Source organism: Balaenoptera ricei, chromosome 3 (genome assembly GCF_028023285.1).
Source record: "Balaenoptera ricei isolate mBalRic1 chromosome 3, mBalRic1.hap2, whole genome shotgun sequence".
NCBI classification, from domain to species: domain Eukaryota; kingdom Metazoa; phylum Chordata; class Mammalia; order Artiodactyla; family Balaenopteridae; genus Balaenoptera; species Balaenoptera ricei.
In genome coordinates, this window is record NC_082641.1 from 48,702,082 (window position 1) to 48,720,956 (window position 18,875).

The 18,875-nt window shown below is 38.4% G+C and overlaps 1 protein-coding gene and 1 non-coding gene across 2 annotated transcripts in view; one reads left to right on the forward strand and one right to left on the reverse strand.

The window, feature by feature from the left end:
- The window catches only part of ZSWIM6 (zinc finger SWIM-type containing 6), a 197,427-nt gene that overhangs the window by 41,708 nt on the left and 136,844 nt on the right, over positions 1-18,875 (forward strand). The window lies entirely within an intron of this gene.
- TRNAR-CCU (transfer RNA arginine (anticodon CCU)) lies at positions 2,696-2,768 on the reverse strand. The gene has a single exon. It is a non-coding gene; the product is annotated as a tRNA-Arg (tRNA).

The following is an 18,875-nucleotide window of genomic DNA, read 5'->3' on the forward strand; positions in this document are numbered from 1 at the left end:
AGAAAATGGCTTTGTTTATTCTTTATGACTTTGAATAGCCTTGGAACTATTTTGTTCTGTTTATCACTATTCTCACACTAGGTTTGGTATAGCTTTAAATTATTCTCAGAATTTGGACCGTCTGTGGGGCTCCAGAAAATGTTCCTAACAATTAGCATCTGTAGAATGTTTTTTTTTTTTTTCTTCCCCACCATATTTAAATCTAGGTTTTGAAAATACTAGTACTGTAGTATCCGTTCACTGTTCTTAGGTCTTCAGATCTTGACAAAACTGAGGGTATTGAGTGTATTGCATCAGGGACAACATCCTCTGTATAGACTCTTGAGTCCTTTCTGTGTGTCAAGTCAGGAGGTGGAAGTGCAGGAAATGTGAGCCAGGTAGGGTTGTCTGGAGCATGGTAGACATTCAAGAAATGGTGGTTTATTGGAAAATGTTGACTGGAACCTAGGGAGATTATACTCCTGTGCACTGACCATTGAGTCTTCTTTGGTGATGACTTGTGCTCTCTTTGGTTTTTGTCTCAGTGATTACCAGCCCCTGGTTTAGAATTATTATTGCAATCATAAACTCCTTCATGTGTTCATAAAAACTTATTGTTCCTTATAGTATGTAATAGATATATGTGTAGAATGAATCATTCTAGGACTTACTTTTATATTTAAAGAATACCATTGAAAATTCTTTTTTTAAAGTGAAAATCACCTCCATATTTTTCTTTTGCATATGATGATATTGAATTTACTTTTAAAGTAAGGGTACATCTGTTCTGGACAAAGACTCAAAGTAACTAACACGGTGATGCATGTCATGCCTTCATCTTAAAGTACGAAGGAAGTCACACACATGCCTCAGTGGTGAGCAGTTGTCTGTAGTTTATTTTGTTCTAGTGTGTGACATGTGGCCTCTTGGCTGTGGAAAACTAAGTACAGTATATTACCTCTTTGATCATAGGAGTGATATATTTTCCGCTGTTGTCCCGCTGGAGCTCTATATAGTTAACTTTTTGAATACCATGAGAAGGGCGTTTTTTCTCCTTTAGTAATTGAGGTATTCCTGCAGTGTGGAGTGAAGAGATCCCTCCATCACAGTGCATTATGTCATTTACTGCGTGGATAAATGTAATGCAATCTATTCAAAACAAATGTAAAATTTACTAGGGCGTTCCATGTAGAAGTGGAATGTAGATATCTTTCTTGATATAACAGATGGATGAAGTTGGTTGTAGTTAAACATGTGTTATACTAGTAAAGGTCCACCTGCTAAACTTTTTGTTCTTTGTTAAGGGATAGAAAGTAGAGTAATACAGATATGCGAGGAAAATGAGAAGTGGAATGCAGGCCAAAAGCTAGTCCGTTCCAAATGAATGCTGCCAAGACTAGGTAGCATCGTGTTCCTCTGACAGACCAGCGTGGCTGGTGGTGGTTGGTGGTGGTTGGTGTCCTGCATGCTGTCTTACGCGCATTCTCCTCACGACTCATAGCTGCCGGTCATTTGGCGATAAAAATAGCCAGAATACATAATCTTTTATATTTTGGAGCAGAAAGAGATAATCCTTTTCATCTCAACTTTTCTCTGATATTTTTGCAAAGGAATTATGTGAGTACCCTACTGCCCTTGCCTTTGGCGCTCTCATCAACATTCATAATCTCAAGAGATGTATTTTTATTTATGATTAGGTACTTGTCTTTAGTTACATAGCAATCAGTGACAGAATTAACTGGACTCTAATGGAGTCAACAGTTCTCTCTTTAACAGTTTTTTCAGTTTCCCGAAAGTGCTACACCATAAGCAGTAAAGTCATGATGCCTTCAATAGAGAAAGAAATTTGGTATTTGGGGTGAGTGGGGAGAATGAAGGGAGCCGATTTGCAGTGAATTGAGATACAAGGTGTCCAAAAAGTCAGGAAATGTGAGTTAGAATTATTTTCAAGCAGCATGTTTTACTTTCAAATAACATGCTCAGTATAATTTTCTTTAACCTCCAGACACCTTTCCAGGTGATGTTTCTCTGAATTCAAAGGAATGGATCCAGTTCTTAATCTGAAAGAAGTATAGTAAGTATAGTGTTTCCAAAGTCTGGACACACAGGGAAAATAGTGTGCTTATTGTTTGAGCATATTAGTGGAAAATGTAACTTACATACTATTTAAAAATAAGTTTATCTTATGTATTTATTGATAATATGTATGTATGTATGTTTCACACACCATATATTTGCTTTCTGTTTAGGATTTCTTTTCAAGTTTCAGGCATAGTACCACAATAACTGTCCAGTAAACAGACTAGGCAGCTGACAAGCAGTCGCCTCCCATTAGGGTCAAGATCTTCTGGGCAGCTTGGAGCTGCACCTTAAATTTAGGATGGTGGGAGAATAATGAGAGGCAGATGATGAGAGTGGAGGACAGTGTGGCTGGCTTTCTTTTCACCCCACCAGCTGGCTGTAGTCATAATTGAAATCTCCATCTTGTTTTGAGAGAATGAAAGCCTGGAAAGGTTGATAACTCTAGCACATAACAATATTATTTTAACATTTTTAATTTTATTTTATTTATATATACATATATATTTTTTAATATTTATTTGTTTATTTGGTTGCGCCAGGTCTTAGTTGCAGCACGCGGGCTCCCTGGTTGTGGCATGTGAACTCTTAGTTGTGGCATGCGAACTCTTGGTTGTGGCATGCATGTCGGATCTAGTTCCCTGACCAGGGATCGAACCCAGGCCCCCTGCGTTAGGAGCGCAGAGTCTTAACCACTGTACCACCAGGAAGTCCCTAACATTTCTTATTTTAATCTGGTACCTAATGATGTATAAGAACTTTTTCTCATATATGCTGATGCCTTTGTGGTTGGTTTAAGTAATATATCATCTTATTTAGAAAAACAAAAAAATGATGCTAAAGTCAGTAATATTTCTGAGGAAAACTACTATTTCAATGACACTTAAACTTTTTTTTTTTCCAGTTTAAGGATCAGGTTTTCCACGTTAAAATGTTGCTCTCCTTGCTAAAACAGAGATTCTCTGATTTTAATTGATAAAAAGTCTTCCAAACTCTGATGACAAGTTTTCAGAACCAGTATGGTAGTGAAAAGTGTACGTAGCTCTGCAAGTCTGGGCAGGGAGGAAAGAATGTTCAAATAGGGTGAAAGAATACCACCACCCTCACGAGGCCTCACGAATAGTTGCCTTAATATTGTACAGTTGAATCCGAATTCACGAGGTTACAGGATTTAGAAAATGTTAAGATTGACAGGTGGCCAGTTTGGCTATGGTGGGTATGGAACTCAGGTGTTGGTGGAACGACTGGATTTAGATGTATGTTGGAAACTTTGTGTTCCAAAAGCTGCTTAAATTTTTAGATCCATTGAGCCACTCTCGAATGGGTTTCTTTTCATATTTTTAACATTTTAGCCTTGGGCAAATCTTATGAGGAACATCTTGCAGTCTCGAGATTTGACTAGGTGGTCTGTGTGGCCCCCTGCATCTCTAGGATGAGTGCAGTCTCTCATCCCAAATGGTAGAACACTGTGGACGTAGGACACACATTTACTGGTTAGTGGTGTTTGGTATGTTCTGTTCAAGAAGTTTTCATCAAATTTACCATTTCATCAAATGATTAAAAATAGAAAAAATTTAGTGTTTAAAGGAGTTTGCCCAAGCCAGTCTGTACTGCTGGGTTGTCAGGAAGATGCTTAGTTCTCTTTTGAGTTTTAAACCATCTTTATAGATGGCCACAGTGGAGGCCTAACTATTTCAGAGAAACGTGATGATGGGAAAAATAATAAAAGGCATTATGATTTAATAGCAAGAACACTTGTTTTGTAGTTAGGCAGATCTGGGTTTGGATTCTGATTCTATCCCTTACCACCTTTGTGACCTGGGCAAGTTATTTAACTTGTCTGGTCCTCAGTTGCATTAACTGAGATAATATATGGCTAGTATTTAGGCCAGTGCATAGGCACTTTATCAGGGTTAATGCTCTTTTCCTGCTTCATGGTTTCATGATGAATGCACGTATTTTGTACACAACATACTGTCTCACATAACCAGGCCCAGTAGTGTACTTTGCTCCACCATTGACAATCCACCTAGATCTTGGTTCTTTTGGGAGCCTGCTCTCAGCTGCTGTGCCCCAGGGGCAGAGGGCTGTGCATAACCCTGCCAGTCAAGGTGATCGTGCCCACTTCACCGGGGTTTTATGAGGCAGCCAGCCTGGCTCTCTGTCTTTCAAATAGCAAATACCACAGACTGTTGGTGCCTCGTTGGATATAATTTATTGACAGCTCCAGATATGGGTGTTTGCACTTAGACTCAGGAGAGAGCCCTGCTCATAGCCACAACACTTGGAAGTGGTGGGCACAAGTAAGGCATAGGAGATTACGGGAACAGTGGCACAGTGGCCCAGCAATTGAACGTTGCTAAGGATGAGAAAAATCTCAAGCTAAAGATGGGAAATATTTGAGGCCTAGTCTGCACTTGGCTTTCATATATTACATACTAATTGAGAACACATTCTTATGCTTTGAAGTTGTGAAAGCTCTCCTGTCTACATTCCAGATTGATGTCTGTCGGCCTTGAGTTTGCCGGTTATTTAAAGTACTACATCAGGGAAACACAGACCTCTGAGAGACCTTTGGTTTATCCCCTGTACATGAGTGGGCATTTCTTTTTCTGCTGCTTAGTGGTTCTGCCTTTGTCTTTGTGCCTTGGTAGGTGCCGCCCACCACCCCACCCCTGCCCCCACTTTAAACAAGGATTAATACTTCCTTTAGTTGAACTGGCGCTATTTTACATGGATTGGTGATTGTAAAGCTTTTTCTGAGCAGGTGTGGTGCAATGAATAGTCTTTTTAATTTCATTTTTTTGGATTTACATTTTTTATAACCTCTTCTGCAACAAATGGTGCAACTCCACGTCCACACTCTTTCAGTCAGTAGTTAGGGTTTTTCCATACTTCCCAGCTGCTTACCATGGGCACAGCTGACAAACCAGAAGAGCCTTTCTGGTAAGGTGAGCTGAGCCGGCGTTCGAGTAAGACAAAGGACTTTAGTATAGAATTAGGGCTTTGACAAAATGAACAAATGCAAAGGCAGCTGGAAACTTGAGTGTTGCTAATCAGGAATATATTTCGTGATTCTGAAGTTTCCATAACGTGTGTATGTAAAGAAAAATAATCCAACAACTTGTGGGTTAATAGATTTTCCTGTTTCAGAATCCCTTTGTGTGGATTTAAAAAATGTTTTTCATACCTTTGAATATCTTACTTTCTCAAAGAACATTACTAGCTCTCATTTTCTTATATTTTTGTATTACAACAAAATCATGATTTACTTTTGAGGCTCTTTACCCATTTGCTCTTGCCAAATGCCCTCTATTCAACCCAATTACGGCAGATCCCTTTATCTCTAGTTGCTAAGACTCTGTTTAAGGAAGCATTTGCTTTTATTGTTTTATTTATGATATTGATAATGAGCACTCCATAGAGTTCAAAGGGGCTTGTACTGATTATTAAGAATGTAACTTCTCTGCTGGTAGTTGCTTGTATCTGAAACAGCTTTCTACAGTAGATAGGCCATCTGCTTTTGGGAGAAATCTACACTTACCTTCCAAATCAGCAAATGGGTAATATCAAAAATAAGTACAGTAAATCTGCTACCCACCCCCCCCACCCCCCGCCAAAACAGCATATTTACATAAGTTGCCTGAAAATCAGGATTGTGTCCATTCCATGTTCTCTTCCATGCCTCATGCTGGAGAAACTTATGATTATTTTAATTACCATCACTGCAGTATTAAAAGTAATGAAATATTTTAAATGTAGGAAATAGTGAAAAAGGGTAAAACAGCACTTGTGAGATTTCAAATGTAAAAGTTATGTGGTAGGAAAGTCCTTTTTCAGTTAATTGGGTGCTTGTAACAGTCTATACTCTAAAACCGTTAAGGCAGAAGCACTTCACATGTTGAATACTCTACAGATACATTTAAGATCAGCTTGAATTAATGGCCTGTCAAAGCTACTCTTTGAAAAACAAAACAAAACAAAAGCACCTCCCAAACTGTCTCTTCCTTTTCCTTTTTTTCTTGAAAGATGGAAGAGGGAACAGTTCACATTTTACATCTTTACTTGGTGGGTATAACTCCTTGAAAAACCACTCTGAGCTGAAAAGTTCCCCACATACCAAAATGTTTTTTCAGATGTAGGAAACATTTTGGATTTATGCTGTCTTCTCAAATTGGGAAATAGTTGGAATACTTTAGAGGTGACAGTCTTGTTCTAGGAGAGGTTCAGTTGAGGTGCTCATGGAAACCTTCTGGATGATGATGATGATAGTAATAATAGTAAGAGTCATTATTATTACAGGAAGTGCTTCATACTGTAAGAGCTTTACATATATTAATTTATTTAAATTAAGAGATACATAAGGAAACTGAGGTACAGACATTAGGTAACTTGCCCACTGTCACACACCTGGTAAATGAAAGAGTTGGAATTTGAGCCCACACAGTGGCTTAAAAAATTTATGCCCTCTACCACTTTGCTGTGTAGTGACTGAGAGGTTTTAAGTTTTAAGTTTTCTTGTGTTGGAATTGTGACTTTGGGTATTTTGCTGCTAGGAAACCTTAAAATGGAAACCAGTACTGTTTTACACAGAAGTGGGAATAATTGTGAATTGAAATTGGGAAATTCTGAGTTTGGTTCTGTAGTCAGCAAAAAGACTGCCTTTATTTTTTGAGTCATTCTGGATCAGTGTTTATTCTTTGTCACTTGAAGATCTGTAAATGCATCTTGGCATACTGGGATACTTGTCCCCAAACTCCTGGGGAGGAGAAATGAGAGAAGAGACAAAAGGCATGAAAGTCACCATCTGTCAGTGAAACTTCAGTCTGTTCTCCCGCCCTTGAGGCTTTCTCCCTGGTTCCTGTTCTGGAGAGCTCCTCCCATCTAGTTGGGCTCCTCCCTTGAGGAAGGCCCTCCTCACCTGAGATTTGTCGTGGTACCACACTTATCCTCTGAAGTGGAAGTGTACTTTTCTTAGAACTTTAACAACTCTTCAACTTGATGGAGAAGTTAGTGAAATGAAAAAGTCTGCAGTGATTTCAAAGACTAAATGTATTTGGAAACCATCTTGTGGAGGAAAGAAAACCCAGTTGAAGAGTCTCAGGATACAGTTTTGGCATTTAAATCCATTCTGCGTCTGTCTGCTCTGTGTCTGTGTTGGTCTTCTGTGCAGCTTGTCAGTGTTGTCATTACAGGTTATAGGGAGCCACGGATGTATCTTGATGCAGACATGCTGGGCTGAGAATAATTTCTTAGCCACATGCCGTATATGCATTAGCCTTGATGTGCAAAAGATGCATGTAGTTTTTGATCTGGAAACCAAAAAAGCAAGTGTTTGGCCAATCTGGGGAATTTCTGTAATGAAATGTGCCATTAATGACATTTCCTGAGGGCATCTGCAGCATGAGGCAGAACTGAATTTTTCTTTCTTTTTTTCTTCCATCTTATTTGCTACAGAGCTCCCTTTCTTCCTCATCTTTATTTCCTATCTCCTTTCCTTAACTCTGTTGGCCAGCCTGCCTGCCAACCTGCCTATCTAAGTATAGTATGTCCTGCCTTCCCCAAAGAATTCCAGTGCAGCTAGTCTGCTGTAATGAAGAGAGTATGACAGTTCAGAATTCTTTACCATATTTATTTTTTAAAGTTTTTTTTTTCTTCTAGGGCTATTTATTTTGACTAAGAAGGTTATTATAATTAACAAACATTTCTCTATCCTTACACCTTTTATAAGGAGGAAAATTATTAGACTTCAGAAATAATGTGACTAGCATTGTGCCCAAACCACAATTTTTGTAGCTCAGATATTTTCAGATACTTTATTCTTCCATCCTTATTAAACCTGAGCTTATGACAAAGTAATATCTTTCGTGTTTTTCAAAAAACTTTTTGAGTGAAAGTGTAAATTCTTATGCCCTGTGTTTCTTTTCCTCCCTTTATCTTTGCCTCGTGCTTTGGAGAGCCCACACATGATAAAACTTTTGTGAATGAGCATTGTCAGTTGGGGCAATCTCAGAAATTGTATTTTCAAAATTTCTTGGCTTCTTTTGACATCCAGTAGGCTTTTCTAGGGCCACCTCTATTTTGCATATATTTTTCTTCAGTATTGTTATTTCCCTCCGTGGTTGACATGCTAGTGTTTGTTTGTTTTTTTTTTAACTTTAATTTTTTTATTGACGTGTAGTTGATTTATGCCACTGTGTTTTTACATTGAAAATTTGTTGAAGTACTTCTTCCAGATAGAACTAAGAAACTATTTGAAATTGACTGGGTGACTGGAGCTATATGTAAGATATCCTGGTATATAAGTATTCTAGCTTTCAAAATTGTGTTTTCTAGTAAGTAGTACTGATGAATTTGTAGTGATGAGTCTATAGCTATTTGCTGATTTCTCTGTTTTAGGAGATAGATGGAAAGCATGGTGATTGCATCCAGGCTAGCTACATACATGCACCTACGTGCCTTTCCCTCCCTTTTCTTTTATCCTGTAAAACAGTACTTGAGATGTATGTGCACATGCTGGAGTACATTTTTCAAAAATTTTTTCTCATTATATACAAGATCTGTGTTTCTGTAGAGAATTCAGACAATGTAGAAAATTGTGAAGGAACAAGAATCACAGTTAACAGTTTGACAGTACAGGAATGGTCCCTGTCAACAGTTTGGTAATTGGCATGCATGTATGCCCATGTGCATATATGCAAGCATACACACATGTGCACCCTTGTGTAATGTGAGTGAAGTTATATCACATGTGCTATTTACCAACCTTTATTTTTTTACTTAATACTTTGTTGTGGTATCTTTCCATGTTAATGAATATGATCTTTTAAAATGGCTGAATTGTGTTCCATTTTAAGTATAGGTCATAATCTCTTTCTCATTACCGTTTTAATAGGTATTTAGTTTTCAGTTTTCTACTATTGTGAACAGTGCTACACTAAGCATATTGGTGTGTTCATCTTGCACACTTACATTTTGGGGGTAGATTTCTGTAAGTGGAATTGCTAATATTCATTTAAAATATAATTATACTTTGTCTATGGCAGAATATTAAGAAATGTATAATTTTATAGGCAGCATTCCCAAAAAGCGGACAGATTTTGCCTCTAAGAACCTGAACTGTGCTCTTTTAGGTTGAATGTACTGAGCATCCAGACATGCAGGGCCAAATGCTCCAGATTGCTGGACTTTGGGGTTCCTGGGCCTGGTTTTTGAAATAGCTTTTTTGTCTTCTTCGTTAGGAAACTCTTTTCTCAAATGTGCTGCTCTTAATCTGTAGGGAGCTTGAAAACAAGATAACCAACCTTATCATATGATGTATAAAATAAAAGCAAGCAGAGTCAATATCTATGGAGTGTTCCAGTTACAGGGGTAGGATAGAGAAGTTGTTGATTGGTTGACGTTAGGATAGGTAAGGAATTTTTTTTTTTAGTTTGGTACTATTATTTTATGTCCACGTTCTGCTGGATTAAATTATTTTTGTGATAAAGCAGCAATTTACTGCTGAATATAGGAGGCAAGGCTATATAAAGTGAGATAAAAGGCAAGCATTTATGATTAGAAAATTCCCTGCCTTCAGTTGGTGGAAGTGCTGGTGGAACAACTGCCCCTCACTCGTCTCGGCCTGGCACAGCCCACTCGTAGCACTCTTCCTTGGGGCAGTGTGTCCTTGCCTCTGGGCATGCTCCCTGGGCTGCCAACCCACTCAGTGTCTTCTCCAGGGCTGGTGGGGAGGGAGTCAGCTAGGACCTGACTGCTTGGGCCCTTGCAGCCCCTGCATGGGAAGAGTTTCCTGGGATAGCTGAGCCTTGGGTTGCTGAGCAGTACTGGTCCTCCCTCCATTCTGACTATTTGATTTGTGCCTGCACTGGTTGAGTACTGGGAATGCAAAGCTGAGTCACACTTCTTCCCTGTCTTCTTGGAGCTCACTGGGTGGAAAGTAAGATGACTTCAAGGCATGTAACTTGATTGACAGTGCACGAAGTACACTCTGAGTAGTGTGTATGAGGGGGAGTTATCCATTCTTCCTGGGGATATGTGAAGGCTTCCAGAAGAGAAGGGGAAACTTGGAACCAGTGGTGGGAGATCGGAGGAATTGGCCAGGCAAATACAGTCAGGAGGGTGGGAAAAGGTGGTTGGTCAGAGGAGGGGGTATGGAAATACATTCTAGGCAGTCGATAGAGCTCATGCATAAGTGTGGAGGTATAAAACAGTTATCTCCCTTTTGTGATTCAGAGTCTGCACTGCTTCCGTGACTGGCACCAAGTGTTGGAGGAGGGTGGTGGTGGTGGTGATAGGAGAGGGGATGGTAGAGGCGGGCCAGACTATGGAGGACCTTGTGTACCATGATGAGGAGTTGGACTTGATCTTCTAGTGATAGTAGGGTGCCATCACAAGGCTTTGATTAGCCTTGATTTGTGGGCACAGTCATGAGGAGCCAATGAAAGCCTATCGTGCTCATTTCTTGGAGTCATAAAATCCCATTTTTGAGTTGGGGATGTGCTAAACATTAGTACCAGAGGGAGTACATTTAAAATGTGACTCATCCCTTCAGCAAGGCCATCATGGCCTATAAGGTGACCAGAAAGACTCCTTTAATAAAGGGGACACCATTTCAGAGAGGTGGCGTAACTGCTCAGTGCTGAGAAAACTTCTGTGCAGGCAGTCCTACCTGGTGGAGAGATATAGGTATAGAGGCGGCACCAAGTATGTCCTTGCACAGTCCTACCGGACAGCCCAATGCAGGATAGAAGGCAGGCTATGCAGTACAAGAAAGACCATTTGCTGTACGTTGATTTCCGCCCTCCCCCTTCATCCCCGCACACAGATGTGGATCTGTCAGGGTGTCATGTTTGAATAGTAAGTTAAGTAATATCAGAGTTAAGATAAAAATCAGTGGTTTAATTGATTAAATGAGCATAGGGCTAGACACATGGTTATAACTCAGTAAAAACTGATTTTTTAAAACAGCTTACTTTAAAACAAAATGGATTTCAAAAATTGAAAAACACTTGGTTAAAAAAATTCTGTTTTTTTTAAAAAAAAATGTATCCAGAGAGATTAAGATTTAGAACTTCTAATTTATAAGTTAAGACATTTTATTCACTTGACCTTTTAAGCAAAGTTTTATAGGTAAGACACAATAGGCCGTGGACTACATTAGTAATCTGATATTAAAGTGTTCTCAGAGAATTTATTTCTCTATAAATTATTCAGTGGAGTAAAGAAAATGGCTTTACTCAGTGGAGGGCCGTCAACTTGAATATCTTGTTAAGCTTTATATGTTTTTTTGAGGGGTAGTTGTTGGTTTAGGCATTCTAAATCAGAGTATTGCTTAGAAACGAAAAAATCGGGAAAGTTTGTGTTTCTTTGCAAGTCTGCCATATACACTGAGCTCAGAAGGTACAGTCTGGTGTTGGGAGGCAGACATGATCTTGGGCAGCGTGGACCAGAAGGCCAAGTCTTCCACTTGTGCCTCCACCACTTCGAGCTGTGTGCCCTGGATGTCTTATTTATCTGTCACTTTATCTTCTTTTGCAAAATTGTCACATGACGCTTAACGCTCCTGATCATATAGGTTTATTGTGAGAATTGAATGTTTTCATTCAAACGTGAATGAAACATTTTATTTAGCTTGCAAAATGCTGTGCAAATGTAAGAAGGGAGTGTTAGGTGTCAGATTTTTTAGTTTGTTTTAGTGGAATAGCATACTCTAACTTCAGTCAGATTAGTTTAAATAGTTCAAAGAAGTTTAAAGAAAAGGTTTAAGTGGTTTCGTTTAAATAATTTAAAGAAAAGGAAAAAAATCTACATTCACAAATAAACAAGTTAGACATTTTAAAATTTAAATTTTTCGTTAAAATTTTTACTTGCTGCTGAATAAAAATCAGAAAACGCAGGGTTTTTGTCCGGGAGAGAGGGGAGGGCTTAAATGAATTATCTAATGTTTTCCAAATAGTCCTTGTTAAATTTTTGAACTAGAGATTGTTAATCTCTTAGGAACATTATAAATATCGTAGCCATACATTTGCCCTTTAGAGTTTTAAAAAATTGCTGTTTACAGGTTAGGGAACTGCTTCTCAGAGAGGTTAATGACTTACTCATGATTGCCCCAATAGTAAGTAGTAAGAGGAGACCTGGAATTAAAACCCAGGCTTTTTGATTTGTCGTCTTATTGTCAATATCTGAATTTGCGGTACAAAATAACCAGGTTATTCAGTTTTGGGCATTGATTTAGACTTAATCTAAAAATCATTAAAGTAGTTTAGAATGTATTCTTACTCCCCAACAAAATATTATCTTAATTGTATGTAATATATGTCTTAAAATATCCTACAAAAATGTGTTTGTATAGCGCAATAATCAAAATTTTCTTTAACTTAAAAAAAATTTAGATCCATTGGAGTTACCACTAACAAATTTGATCTTGAACCAAATTCACCTTGAGTGTAATATTGGGGAATCAGTGAAATGCTCTGAGGGTTGGCAGTTGTGACTAAATCCACATTTCAGGAGAAAAAGGCAGTTTGTTTTGTTGGTCTGCACGTGCTGTGAATCCTCAGCCCTGCAGCAGGGGCCCGCCAGCGACTATGGTACTCGCAGCCCATCAGTGACAGCCAGACTGTTGTGAGGTGACATCTGAAGGAGACAGAGTCCTTGCTGCCTGTTTAGCTCACTAACTTTAAGTATAGAGAATGGGCTTTATGGTCCAAATCCACTTAATCCACGTTGAGAGGGAAAAGAGAAGGGATTTGATCCCAGTGCCTAGTACAGAAAGCAGTAAAAATTTAGTCACTATTAATGTTAACTATTAGAGACCTTCCAGTTTACCTTCAAAACAGAGGAAGTTGATTTTCATGTCTATACTTAGTCCGTCTTGCTGCTGTTTAAGCCTCTGGTTACAGAAGAGCATCTCAACAGTATTTCACAGAATGGCCCAGTGCCATCTGGTACCTGTGAAACTCTTGAGTGGACTTGGGCCGCACTTCCTTTGCCTGGTTCCGGTTGTTGCTTGGAGCCCACAGCCTCACTCTCCTTGAGCAAGTAGGCAGGCAGCATTGTATTGGTTAAGACTGTGGGGACCTGAAGTTCAGAGTTAGAAGCCTGCTTGTAACACTTAGTATCTCTTGACTTTGGGCAATTAACTTAGTCTCTTGGAGTCTTGTTTTCTTCATTTGTAATATGGGGATGATAATATTTACCTTATCAACATGCTGTAATGTACTAAGCACAGCATTTGGCACCTGGTCAGCCCCGGTAGTGGTTCGTTAAGATGGTGATTTTTATGATTAAACCAAGTATTGTGTGATTTTAATCTTGAGAAGAATTTTCTCTGAGTTAGGGAGCAAACTGAATTTGTGGACTGGTGTCATTAGGGTGCTTGTTTGTGAGAAGAGGAAGGATGACCTTAGGTTGGATGGCCGAATGGAAGTTTGGGAGGCTGAGGAGAGTGAGTTGTTTGGCTTTCTAAAAAGACAGTCAATGTCTGTTATTTGAAAATGCGTTTTGATTGAAACCATTGAGTTTGCCTGATTGTGGATTAAATCCTTGTATGTGACTGGACTGAGAAAATTACTGATATTGGCACTCCAGTTTCTCTTACACATTGAAACCTACTCTTTCTCTGCAAGTGCAGACTCCATCTCTGTCTTTTCAACTGAGGGAAAAAATAAGATCCTCTTTTGTTTTTTTTCTAGAATCTATCGTCACTTATTGAATTGGGTGGAAAGTTTGAGCAGTGAGTCATTCCTCTTTGGGGGATCACCTGAATCTTCTTGCTGCAACGCCCTCAGAGCTGAATTCTTAGTGGGAAAACACGTACAGCATCCATGTACATTAAGGATTGGTGCTTTCTGGACTATTTGAGTAACTGAACATTACAGAAAGAACTGAAAAACAAGCAAAATCACTTGTCCCAAAGTGATTGGTTCTTCAAATCCCTACTTCCCAAGTCTGAATGAACTCTTAAGAAGAGAATGTTTTCTCTGTGAGTGAGGGTCAAAGTGGCCTGATACTTAAAGTGAGAAGATGATGGAACAGAACGAAGAGCATGGATCAGGGAGTCCAGAAAGCTGGCTCCTCGCCTTGCTATTTTATGATTGTGATACTCTGAGCAAGGTGGTTCCCTTGTCTGGCTTCAGTTTTTTTCACCTGTATGGTCAGGGGCTGTAGATGATCTCTAGGATTATGGGTTGGAAGTAGCTTTGTGCACCCTTCCTTAAGAGCATAGACAGACATCCTTGAAGCATCCTTGGCAGCTTGTCATTCTGTCTCTATTTGGCTATTTCATTCATTGGTTTGGCTTCTCTTCTAGAGATGCAGAATCCTTGATTTTCAAGGCAGTTTTGAAGAACTTAATGTTAGGTAGCTTTTCACGTTGGATGGATTCCTAGCCCTCCCGTAGTCGTAATTCTATCTTTTCCATCTTTCACATGACAAATCTTCAGATACTGAACAAGAGTTATGTTGATTCTTCTCCGAGTTATGCTGCCAAAGCTCTTTCTACTGTCCCTCTTTGATGTAGTTTCAGACTCTTTGTAATCATGCTAGCTTTCCTGAAATGTTCCCGTTTTTCATTGCCGCTTTTAAACTGTGGTCCTCAGAAGAGCTTATAGTACTTCAAATAGGGTATGACCAGCATGGGGCATGCTAAGAAGGTTTAAAAATTGTGATTTCATTAGTATAGCCCAAGTTGATATGTTTTTTGGGTTTATTTTATAGACAGCCATGTCCTGTTTTAAACATGTATGTAACTGATCCTTGGTGTGTTGTTTTTCACGTGAATTGCTCATAGTAATAAGGCCTTATGTTATAGATGAGCAGCTTCTGTTTTTACATCCAGTGTAGTACTTTATATTTATCTTTCTTTTTGTGAGTTATTTTGTATCTGTGTCTTGTTCTGGACTGCTAAATCCTTCTGAACCTTCCATCTGCCCTGGGTATTAGGGAGCCCCCCACAGGTTGTCTCCTTGTTCTAACTGATCCTGCCTCTGAGTACATCCCAAGTTTGTCTGTTGATGAAAATGTTGACCAGGTAAAGTCAAATACAGTCTCTTATGGCTTCCTGTTAGGGTCTTTCTTCTCTTTACATTTGACTTGTGGGGAACCCTGACAGTGGTTTCAGTCTCCAATAGACAGTATATTTCATGGTTGGATGTTGGATGTTTTGTCTTGGTTTGAAGCCTTGAATTCAAACAACGTTCTCATTAATTTATCATCTATCTTGAAAATTCTGTAAGTTTTAATTTTTATATACATTTGGACTCCCAATGCTAGCTTTTTTCCAGTTGTGTTCTAGTTAGCTTTTACTTTAGTGATCTCTAATAATTGCTCCCTGGCCCCCATCCTTTCTTTTCATTCAGTCTCCCCATGGTTTCCTGACCTCTGGAGTGCCCCGTACTGAGTGCTGAACAAGAGGGTGCTGGTGGAACAACAGAAGGAGAAAATCTCTTATGTTAGCGTTTCCAGTGTTCTTCCAGAGGTACCAGTATGAGTACACACCAGTTTTTCAAAAGACTGTAACTTTAGACAGTTTAAATATAATCTGTGGGGAGATAAGGTTTAAAAAACAGTGACAAGGAGAATATACTGAAATGTCATTCCAGGTTTTCTGAGTGATGCTGTATGTTGAAAAGAACTTTTTATAGAAAATAAAGGATGTATACTGAGGTTAAAAATGTGAATGAAATCTACCTGGCAAATAACTGGTAAAAACATTAGTTATGAGTATGTAATGGGATATTACTACATCAAAAAATACCACAGAAGTTCTCTCTACTGATCTGTGTGAAGAGAAGTATTAGAGTTTGACATGGAGATAGTTATATAGATTGGCCACATCTGCATATTTTTTTAATTCTGTGACTTATACTTTGTAATGGAATTTCCTTTGTTGCATGAATTTATATGACCTTTTCTTAGTTTCATATATTACAAAAGAAACGTAAGCGTAAATGTTTCCAAAATAATATCACTGCCCAAATGTCCTTTTAAGCCAGTCATTTTATGAATCAGCAAGACCAGTCTCATCTCTCCTTGCTACCATTTTTTTGGTCTTTCTCCCTTTCTTCCTCCTGCAAGTGAGCGCGTATCTATATGCTTAAGTATGTACCCACACTGATACCCACTCTCCTTTTTCTCAGCCCAGCTCCAGGGGTGAAAGGAAAGATTGCAAAAACATCTCAGAAGTCTTATGAAGATGGGACAAAATTTAAGGAATATCCTATCATTCTGTCACTCTTAAAATATTCTTTTATGGAACATGTACATCCCAAGTTATGGTAGCAATTAGTAGCTCTTTCTGTGTTTGAGATGCTGTTTAGTGTAAAGTATTAGCAGTAATAGAGCACACGCTCTGTAGAGTTAAAGGATCTTATTTGTGAAGTTAGGAAAGATGACTATATCAATTATAAGTACAGTTGAGAATGGAGGACTCACTGTGAGAGTGATTTTGAAGATGTATCTATAAATGCTTGAAATTTTAATCTAATTATTAGTTTAAGTAGAACTTTTAATAGAACTACAGTGGATTTGCCATTATATCACTATTATCATTGGAATTTTGCTTTAGTTATATTTGGCTCCCAATTTATATAAAACCTTTATCATTTGGAGCATAAACTTAAACTTTTGCAGCATGGATTTTAGGAGCAGTATAGAGATGAATCTCCAGTGATTCTATTTTTTATTACAGGAAATGCTATGTCCAGAAGCTCTCCAAATGAAGGTGTTTTTAATGATTAACTTTCTGCACAGAACAAGATACTGTATGGTTTCTAGATTACAGTGCTCTAGGGGGTGCATGTAGAAATTGGAACTCTAATAGGATTCAGTTTTATTAAATACATAAGGTTTTGCACCTTAAAGGTTAAGTATCCAGTTGCACCCAACTTAGGAAATTCAAAGTTATAATTTTCACAATAACTGTTACGTTGTCCCTATGGGCAGATTTAGAATTTGCATTGTTGGGTGTAATGTATAGTTGATTCTTACATTTAATGAATGACAGAAATTAACTTCATTTTTCTATGTACTTTAATTTGGCAGTATTCATTAATCAGTAACAACTTGAACATATACTATGTGATACGCCCTGGGATATAGAAATGAAGAAATCAAACAAAAAACCCTGCTCTATGTTGTACTCTTAGATAATAGGGGGGAATGCAGGAATTTAACTCTGTGATCCTATGATAAAATTAAGGGAGTAATTGTGCATTGCACCAGGAATGCTTACACATGCTGCTTACAAATGATGTCACTTGCCAAGTTTACACATCTGATTTAGAGGAAACAAAGATTTCAGACTTAATTGAGGACACATGTCTTTGGTATCTTTCTTGCGGTAACTCTTTCTAGTCCTTGAAGACTATCATGAAACCATCAATAGGACTTACTTTAAAAAACCTCCAACTGGGGTAGCAATTTAAGATTGAGTGATTATTCACTGGGGCATGGTTTTCATATTACCAAAAATCTAAAGGTTTTAAGGTTCAGACCTCTTTTGGGGCTGTTAAAGCTATGGTATTGTTTGTAAAAATAAAAAAACTGAAATAAAAAATGGCCTGGGGTTTCTAAACCGTGTGCCATGTGGTCAGTTCAGTTTTTCTTGACATAGAGCAGGGAGCCATTGTAAACAGGACCATTCTAATCCATATGCAGCTGGCAGCTTCAGTCTTTCACAGACTAACAAGTAAGACCACTATGAGCTCTATAGCTTCTTTAGTTTTCGCATGGGTGCTTCATCACATGGAAGCCAGGGGAGGAGGAGCCAGGGAGAAGGAACACTTTGTCTTCAGACTTAGAAAGTACACTTGGAAAAGAAAAGAGAATCTTTTGAATAAAATCAGAAGGGAAAACATGCATGCAAACAAGATTCTGGAATCCTACAAAATAATAACATACTCAAACTCTTTGCATGGGAGATTTTTGGCCAAGTTTTTTTGGCCCGTGTAAGATTTTTGTCATAAAAGGAAGCAGTTTTTAATGCTCAGTTCTTAGTTTCCAATCTCATGAGCTTCCTGACATTTAAACAATATTTTTGACAATGAGAACAATTAAATTATATGGAAATTTAGCCCCTAAAATATATTTTCCAGTATCTTTCCCTGGATACTATTAGCTGTAGTCTTGTCTACTGAGAGATGAATTAGGTGACCTCATAAAGTCTCTATAGTACCCATCCTGGGAGATGTTTAAAAAATATTTTTATAATAAAAAAATATTTTATTTTTTATATATAAAAATATATGCCACGGGACCCCCACCTCCTCGTTTTCTCTGTCAGTTGAATTCTTAAAATGAATACATTTTTTCTTGTTCCCTGTGACTAAATTTTATTTATTTTCCAGTCTTTAGGCAAAGAATGGCATAAATTAGGGCAGGTAGAAAACCTCAAAGAGCTTCCTCCACTCTCCTGAAGCTCATATTGTGTCCATCTCCTGTATGACTACCACCCACGAGGGGAAACTCCCATCCCTGTTCTGCTCTCTTTTGTTCATATTTATTGTTGGGCAGCAGACCTTAAGGTAGACAAGGGCGGGTGGGTTTTAAAGAGGAAACTCCTATTTAAACTCCTGTTTTTAAGAGGAAGTTCCCATTCCTGAAACTCTTGCTGTTATTTTCTCCCAGTAGCTGTCTCTTCTTTTTTTCAGGGGAGACATGAGAGAGAGATATTAAATCCAAGAAAGCAGGGGGATTTTCACCACCTCTTTTATCCTCCTTCATGGCCCTGCTCATCTTTTCCTTTTCCAGAATACTTCTTTACAAATCAGACCTGGGGAGTTTTTTCCCCACAAAATAGATTCTGCTACAGTTAC